Genomic DNA, 9,279 nt, shown 5'->3' with positions numbered 1-9,279 from the left:
ATTGTTCCGCTGCTCTGGAGCCAGCTGATTGACTGCTTTGTGCCCAGGATCTGGACATTCTGTGCCAGGCAGTGCTCCAACTCTGGAACACTCAGAAGTTACGTCTCAGTCAGGGATGTAACTTCCGACCCTGGCCCAAACCTCTAGCTCAACTCTGACCCCAGCCCTAACCTCCAATGAACTCTGACTCCAATCAACATTTGACCCTCTCCTGCCTCTCACATCTCCACAGATGTTTGAATCTGATAATGACCCAAGTCCTTTAACATTTGTTCTAGCCTCAACGTTCCTTCTGATTTAATCCTACCACAAGTCTGCACCACTGAAACCCAGCCATGTCTCTTTCTAGGTGGCTCTGATGGCTCCAGCCGTTCTGCCTTTCACCATAGTTCTGGGCTTCAGTTTCTGCCTGAACCAGCTTTTGTGCAACATGGCTAGTAAGGGTGCATTTTCCCTTCTACAGATCCACAGAACTTCTTTGGTTATGTGTGACTTCTAGGACAATGTTGAGTGTCGTATCCTGTACAGACTCCAGTGACCTGAGAGAATCACTGCTCAAGGTTGCTGGGAGGTGGGGATTTTAGAACTGAAACCCCCTACATTAGCCCCATATAGCTCAGCCTACTTGCTACTGTTCCAGAACAGTCCTTGAGACCCTAGTCCCCCATTTCACCTAGCCTAGGTTACTAGATATGCCCATGGCCCATGTTGCCTGCTCTGCTGCCTAAGCCTGCTTCCAACTCAGCATGAAACATGTCCTGAGCTCCTTAGGCACTGAGCAGAGCCCCAGCACAGGGCTGTATCTACAAGCAGCCAAGTACACTGTCATCTGAGTAGCTACTGACAGCACCAGCTCAAGTATTCATCCCCTATGGGTGATTAGTACTTGCTGGAAGATTCCAGGAGCGAATAGGAATCAGAGTAGGGGTTTTCTAAGTTTGTAGAGGGTGTGTGTATATGTGGTGTGTGTGTGTATGTGTATGTGTGTGGTTGTGGTATGTGTGTGTATGTGTATGGTTGTGGTGTGTGTGTGTGTGTGTGTATATATATATATATATATATATATATATATATATATATATATATAAAACATTAGCCTTCATTTGTCCAGAAGGGTATAGGGATCATGACCTACATAAGAACTTTGATTGATAACCTAAGGGACCCTCATCCCAAACTTTCATAGACTCTTCACGTGGCACTAACAATTTTGAGGTGGTATAAGTTTTACAAGAAGCAGTTGTTGGGCTGGAGAGACGGCTCAGTGGTTAAGAGCTCTGACTGCTCTTCCAGAGGTCCCGAGTTGAATTCCCAGCAACTACATGGTGGCTCACAATGGGATCTGATGCCCTCTTCCGCTGTATCTGAAAACAGCTACAGTGCACTCATATACATAAAATAAATAAATAAATAAATAAATAAATAAATAAATCTTTTAAAAAAATAAATAAAAAGAACCAGTTGTTCTAGCTTGGCCTGGTGCAGAGGCCTTGTGATCTCAAAACTCAGATACAAGGAGGATCACCATGAGTTCAAGGCCAGCCTGGACTACATAATAAGACCCTGTCTAGAAGAAAACAACAATTAGGGAACGTGCAGAAACCTTGCAAATTAGTTGTTAAATGGTCTGCATACTACAAGCCACCATGGTAGGTTACACCATGGAAACGGATGTAGGCTTCAAATCAGTCCCCTAAGTACAGACACTTTCTATTTCGTTTTTGAGTTTTGAGACAGAATCTCCTGTTTCTAGCCCTAACCTTGAACTCACCCTCTTGCTTCCTCTTTAGTAAGAGGTGTGTGTGTGCCTCCACATCTGTATGATGTTCAGGGGAGAAAGCCCAGAGTTTCGTGGCTGCCAGGCACGCTCTATCCAGCTGTGTCCCCAGGCAGCTGTTAAACACTCACCACCTCACTAGTGTTCCCCTGTGAGGTCTGTTCAGCCCTGTGAGCTCTCATGACAATGTTCTGGGTACCACCCACCTCTGCCTTCCCCTCTGAACAGACAAACATTTACAAATAAACATCTACCCATGAAGGCACAGGGAATGATTGGAATAGCTATTCGCAGGGCAGCCACATCCCGGAGCCTTAGTGCATAAAACCATGTTGTCTAGACCTGGATCCTGGTGAAGCTTCTGTGGTTTGGATATGCTGTGGATGGTAAGGCTGGGTCAGATGTGGACTATGTCTTCCTGCTGCCCCATGTCTAAGCTGGAGTCTCCTGGGGTTCCCCTTATGGTTCAGTAACATTGTAGACATTCCTGATAACTGCTCCAAATTTACGTCTGCTGTGTCCAGGTTACAGGGTCTAATCTGGGCAAGGTACTTAGAGTGCCCTATGCAGTAGATAGGGTTCAAGGGCAAGGAGGGACTCCCACAGAGCACAGAAACACAGGCTGTCAAGTCCCTGGCTCCCATAGTCCTACAAACAAGATGGGAGAGATTCTGAAGAATGTGTGTCAAAAAAAAAAAAAGAAAAGAAAAAAAAAGAGGAGAGGGGGTTGGGGATTTAGTTCAGTGGTAGAGCGCTTGCCTAGCAAGTGCAAGGCCCTGGGTTCGGTCCCCAACTCCGAAAAAAAGAAAAAAAAAAAAAAAAAAAAGAATGTGTGTCTCAGATCGGCTGCAAACCCTCCTCACCCAAGCCTGCCCCTTGGAGACAGTCCTCACAGGGTAACAACTCTCACAGTAATCCATGTTCCCATCTACTTCTCCCTAGGGTCCCCAGAGGATGTGTGGCCAGCATTCCTCTTAGGCTCACACAGGCACACAATCAACAGCATTGTTAGGCCCACACTAGGGCGTTATTTAGGCTTCCAAGTGTCCTACATCCTGGACTCTTGAGTATGGACTCCCAAGAAAGCTGAGCCTCCACCTCAATATTTGTAGGGATTGGAATAGGTGGATAGAAGAGCATAGGGTTCCTTGTCCTGGGGTACGTTCAATTTACCTGGACTCCCAAGATTCATAGTGCACTGAAGTGGAAGAAACTTAAGGGTTCTTTGGAAAGTCAGTTGGATGGTGTTTTGCTGGGGCAAACACAAGCAGGAATGTTTTGTCAAATTGGACACAGGTGAAAGGTTAAGGCAGACACGTGAAGGAATGTTTTGCTGAGGCAGACACAGGAGAACGTTCTGCAAAAGCAGGCATGTGAAAGGACACGTGATGAAAGATTCTTTGCTGAGGACATGACTGTATTGGCTCTCCTTACATGGCATGGTCGAGCTGCATTTGTCGGGACATCACAGAGAGAAACTTGCCAGGAAACTTCTGGTGGTGTGCACAGTTTCTTGCAGCTTCCGTGGACTTGGGCTGACTGGATGCATGTGCTTAAGCAAGGCACTGCTGGTGCCACACGTGATGTTTAGAGGGTATAAATAGGACTCCACGGAGTGACAGAGAGCTTAGCTGGCTGGTACAGCTAGCTGTGCAACGCTTGTGGGGCTCACATCTTCACTGATCTTCACTCCCCTGAGAGAGGCACAGTCGAGAACTTCTCCTGGTGTTCCTGTTGGTCCCTCATGCTGACTGGAGCTGAGGGAGGCTGAGGCCTGGCTGTCTCTGCCAGTGTCACCCCTGCTGCTAACCTGACTCTACGGAACGAACTGCTGGTGTATCTGTGAGGTGTTTGCGAGTGGATCGAGCTGCTTCTGCCTGCTAACCTGTGAACTAAACTGCAGATTTCCAGACAACACAGATGGGAGTTGCTCTAAAGAACCTTTATAGACAGGCCCACTTCGTACTCCCCACCCCCACCCCGCACATCCTGCTGTATCTTTTTTCCCCACTACCTCTGGTGGGTGGTGGATTACAAGGAAGGTTAAAGCATTTAAGAACCATCATTAAGGGGCTGGGGATTTAGCTCAGTGGTAGAGCGCTTACCTAGGAAGCGCAAGGCCCTGGGTTCGGTCCCCAGCTCCGAAAAAAAGAACCAAAAAAAAAAAAAAAAAAAAAAAAAAGAACCATCATTAAAAATAGGATTTAAAAAATTAAAGTTAGAGTGCACAGACTATACGTCTTCCTCCCAATATAGCCTAAGGACTCCTTTACTTGTTGCCCACACATGAGCCTACTTGGCCTCACCTTGCACTATAATGGCCCTCTTATGCCAAGCCCAGATGTTGACCTGGTCTTATTCCTATATAATACTTTGAGGTACTCTGTTCTATGGCACACAGTGTCCAGGACATGACGGTAAATTCCTTCCTACAGGGGGAGTCAGCATTAGCCTGACCAGAGATGCCTTCTGCTTCACGACTCCTAGACACAGAACTCAGGCAAGCCATCTTGTGACCCTCTATATCTGGACTCTAGGTCCGGAAACCAGATTCCTTGCCTGAACCCCTGTCTGTTTTCTGGGTTGCTGCATAGTCCCCACAGAGACAGGAGACTGTCTGTTAGTACTTGCACCTAATGCAGTGCCTTTTGCATGACTTGCAAGTGTCAGAGTAACAGAACTCCTTGCACAGGTGACCATGTCCTGGGCTGTGGTTTCAGGAGGATCAAGCATTGGTCTCAGGAATAGAGCAGGCAGGGCAGGACACATAGAGCACTGACTGCTTTTCCAAGGAACCTGGGTTCAATTACCAGCACCATCATAGTGGCTATCAAGAGTCTATAACTCGGGGTTGGGGATTTAGCTCAGTGGTAGAGCACTTGCCTAGCAAACGCAAGGCCCTGGGTTCGGTCCCCAGCTCCAAAAAAAAAAAAAAAAAAAGAGTCTATAACTCGGGCTGGAGAGATGGCTCAGCGGTTAAGAGCACTGACTGCTCTTCCAGAGGTCCTGAGTTCAAATCCCAGCAACCACATGGTGGCTCACAACCATCTGTAATGGGATCTGATGCCCTCTTCTGGTGTGTCTGAAGGCAGCTACAGTGTACTTATATATAATAAATAAATAAATCTTTAATAAAAAAAAAAGAGTCTATAACTCCAGTTCCAACCAGCTCCCATACTCTCTGTGTACACAGACATTCATGTAGGCAAAACATCCATATACACATATAAAATAAATAAGCATGAAGCTCTGTGGGACACAGGTATAGGCTGTAGGAGAGAAACTAGGTCCGGACAGAAGATAATACTAGCCCTAGCTTCAAGAATGGCCTGTGTGGGGTTGGGGATTTAGCTCAGTGGTAGAGCGCTTGCCTAGGAAGCACAAGGCCCTGGGTTCAGTCCCCAGCTCCGAAAAAAAGAACCAAAAAAAAAAAAAAAAGAATGGCCTGTGTGAGCCAGGTGTGGTGGTACCCACCTGTAATTCCAAGGTTTGGGGGGGTGGATTTAGGAAAATTAGCTCAAGGACAGTTTCAGCTGCATAGCAATTTCAAGGCCATCCGAGTCAAAGACATCTCTCTCAAAATAAAATGAAAGGGGGCTGGAGAGATGGTTTAGTGGTTAAGAGCACTGACTGCTCTTTCAGAAATCCTGAGTTCGGGGTTGGGGATTTAGCTCAGTGGTAGAGCGCTTGCCTAGGAAGTGCAAGGCCCTGGGTTCAGTCCCCAGCTCCGAAAAAAAGAACCAAAAAAAAAAGAAATCCTGAGTTCAATTCCCAGCAACCACATTGTGACTCACGGGATCTGATGCCCTTTTCCGCTGTGTCTGAAGGCAGCGACAATGTACTCCTATAAATTAAATAAATAGATCTTTAAAAAAATAAAATTAAAGTGAAACAACTTTTAAAGCCATGTATGGTATATTCCTATAGTCTCAGTACTCCAGCAGCCTCTGAGGGAGGGTCACTGTGAGTTCAAGGCCAGCCTGGGCTATATGAGAAGTTCTGGGCCAGTCAATTCTATATATCAAAATCCAATATCAGGGTTGGGGATTTAGCTCAGTGGTAGAGCGCTTACCTAGGAAGTGCAAGGCCCGGGGTTCGGTCCCCAGCTCCGAAAAAAAAGAACCAAAAAAAAAAAAAAATCCAATATCAAAAGACAAAGAAAAAATTAAAAAGCAAACAGCACACAGACGTGGTCCTGTTTAACTGTGTGCATGTGTGTGTGCGTGTTGTGTGCGGGTGTGCCTGTGTGTGTGGTGTGTGTGTGTGTGCGTGTGGTGTGTGTGTGTGGTGTGTGTGTGTGTGTATGAGTGTATGTGTGTGTGTGTATGGTGTGTATGAGTGTGTGTGTGTGTATGTGTGGTGTGTGTGTGTGTGTGTGTGTGTGTGTGTACACCAGACCCACCTGCTTAGCATTCACAGGGGCACTGACATCTCGCCTGACAGGCTGGGCCCTGTTGCACAGCAACCGTTGGGCAGGGATGCATAAGGCTCAGAGGTTCTTTTATTTGTTTCTTTTGTTTCATTTTTTGTTTTTTTCCAAATGTATGCAGCCCTGGGTATCCTGGAATTCTCTCTGTAGACCAAGCTGGTCTCAGACTCAGAGATCAGCCTGCCTCTGCCTCCTGAGTGCTGGAGTTAAAGGCAGTGTGTGCCACCACGCCCTCCTCTCAAAGATTCTACTGACATTGTAAGACTGAACCAGGGTTGAGGGCTTACAGGCAGGACTAAGAATGTGCTAGGTCTTCCCCTAGGAAGCCACCAGCTGCTCACTTGTTCCACATGCAATGACACCACAGGGCAGCTTTATCTTCATTGGGGGGGAGGGCGTGGATATGAAAGTGTCCCGTTCACTTCTTCATTCCTACTCTGATAACCCTACTCTCTATCATGAGGAGCATGTGGAAGTCCTGAATTCTGGCCAGGCTGGGCACACATTATATCCTGAGAGATGAGAGTGAGCATTGCAAACTCCCTCCCTCCTGGGGAAGCAATGACCAGGAGTGCACGACATACACACACCCGTGTGCCTTCTTCTTCCTGATAGGCTCTAGCCTCTGGTCTCTGCATTTGGTGGGGGGCTCCTCACCTACGGCTTTCTTTAGGTTGGCCAGTTCAATCTCTGCCATCCACACCACAAACCCCTGCCTCCCAAGAATCCTGACCTGCCCCCTTTTGCTTCAATATGTCCTGCTGAGCCCCTGTGCCTCCCTCACCCATTAACTCTGACCCTGACTCCTACCTCACCAAAGACACTGAACATGCTAAAGGCTTCATCAGGCAGGCTCTTCCAAGAAATACTTGCTTCCCCGAGATTAGCCTATACCGGATCTCCATCCTAGCCCTCCACCTGTGCCTCTCCAGTCCATTCTCAACCCCACCCACACCATCCTGCTCACTGCTTGTCATGGGTGCTTGTAATTTTTATTCGAGTAAAGTAATTGTTGTCTGGGAGGCTTACCGCCTCAGTCGGCTAACCTAGCCCTGAAAGAATAAAGATTTTAAACTATCCCCCACTGACCCTGCTGTGAGGACAAGTGCACTTCACAGCAAAGAATAACATAACATGTTTTGGGGATGTAGCCTGGCTATAGCCACCACAAACCATCTGTCCTCGATAAGGCCTGACTCAACAGTCCTGAGAAAAACAAGAACTAGGGTCAGCTTGCCCCAGAAGCAGGGTGGCCTAGAGTTGAACTGAGCTCAAGTTACAAACCAATAAAATTGCTTTGTGTGACTGTTGCCAACCACCTATGTAATTTTCCCTATAAATACCTTCCCCTAATTGGGCTTGGGGTCGACTCCTCTGTGAGATATGTGTTGTCCCCAGAGCTCTGGTTCCTCAAATACACCTCTTGTTCATGACATCAAGACCGGTTTCTCTTTTTTTTTTTGGTTCTTCCCCCCCCCCCCCCCCCCCCCCCGGAGCTGGGGACTGAACCCAGGGCCTTGCGCTTCCCAGGCAAGCGCTCTACCACTGAGCTAAATCCCCAACCCCTTAAGACCGGTTTCTCGTGAGTTCTTGGGGGTTGCGTCGTCTCGAGATTTGAGTGGGGGTCTTCCCCACCCCAGTGGTCTTTCAGCCCTGGCCCTGGAAGCTTCTTGCCTTCATAAAATGTTATCTAGGCCCAGAATGTTTCCAGCTTCTGAAATCTGCTGTTGAATAAACTCACCCTTTCTAGTTCTTTCTGAGCTCTTACCAGCTGATTCAGCTTATTTTAGTTCAAATTCTTATCTAAGCTGACAGATTCAATCTGGTTTCTCTCTCTCTCTCTCTCTCTCTCTCTCTCTCTCTCTCTCTCTCTCTAAAACTCCTTCTCATTCTGTGGCTTATTCTCTCTTCCTTTACCTGTTTCTAGCTTCAGCCTATCTCTGTAAAACTCTCCTGGTAAAACTACTTCCTCTCGGGCTGGAGAGATGGCTCAGCAGTTTAGAGCACTGACTGCTCTTCCAGGGGTCCTGAGTTCAACTCCCAGCAAACAAATGGTGGCTCACAACCATCTGTAATGGGATCTGATGCCTGCAGGCATACATCCAGGCAAAACAGTATATACATAATAATAAAGCTTTAAAAAAAAATCTGCCGCTGCTCCCCCGCCCCACCCCACACTGCCCCTTAAGTAACTTCCCTTTCCCTTCCCTTTCCTCTTTCCTCTCATGAGACTTGGGTATATTTTATTCTGCCAAATCTTTCTCTGATTCATCACTTTGTCTGCCACTCAATTAAGAAGTCACTTTCAAACATGGGTGTTTCCCTCTACAAATGAATTTGACCTTCATTATTGGGATTAAAGGTGTGTGTACTAAGGGTGTGTCTGCATTCCAGCCATAGGGATTAAAGGTGCGTGCTAAGGGCTGAGCCATACTACAGCTAGAAATAGTTTTTTGTTTTTTGTTTTTTTTTTTCAGTAAATAGCAGGATCTTGGAGCTCCCAGTATACATAAATATCCTGCAACAGTCATGACCCATCCAAAACAGTTTGTCCACACAATAATGCAGATCTCTACATGGCTAGGCACATGCCTCCTCAGACAAAAAGCGTCTTCCAGCTGTTTGTAACCACATCCACTAGCACTGGTGATCACATGGCCACTGGTACCAGGTTTAAGTCACATACCGTCATAGGCAGGCATGTCTGGTTAATTCTCTTCGTGACAGAGGCTTGCATACTGCATGATACATTGGTCACAGCATGTCTTTGGCTTTGCAGATACCAAATTTGCATCCTTGGGGTCCCCAAAGGTTTCAGAAGGGAGAGGAGCACTGACTAATGCCTCCGGGTGTGAGGGCGGCAGGGGAATTGTTTGCTGATTTGCTTGTAGAAACAGGCTTTGGTTTCCAATTGACACCACATAGGGACAATGCTCCAGGGTCACAGCTACAATGTAAAGACAGGAAAGATTTGCAGTATACATGGAGGGGAGACCACATCCAGGTGTTCATTCCATATAAAAGCCAGGGAACTGTATGTGTGGCCCCCGGGATCAGGTCTCAGTCACAATGT

The sequence above is a fragment of the Rattus norvegicus genome, chromosome 8 (assembly GCF_021556685.1).
Source record: "Rattus norvegicus strain SHRSP/BbbUtx chromosome 8, alternate assembly SHRSP_T2T, whole genome shotgun sequence".
Classification (NCBI taxonomy): domain Eukaryota; kingdom Metazoa; phylum Chordata; class Mammalia; order Rodentia; family Muridae; genus Rattus; species Rattus norvegicus.
Note: the sequence above shows the minus strand (reverse complement) of the source record.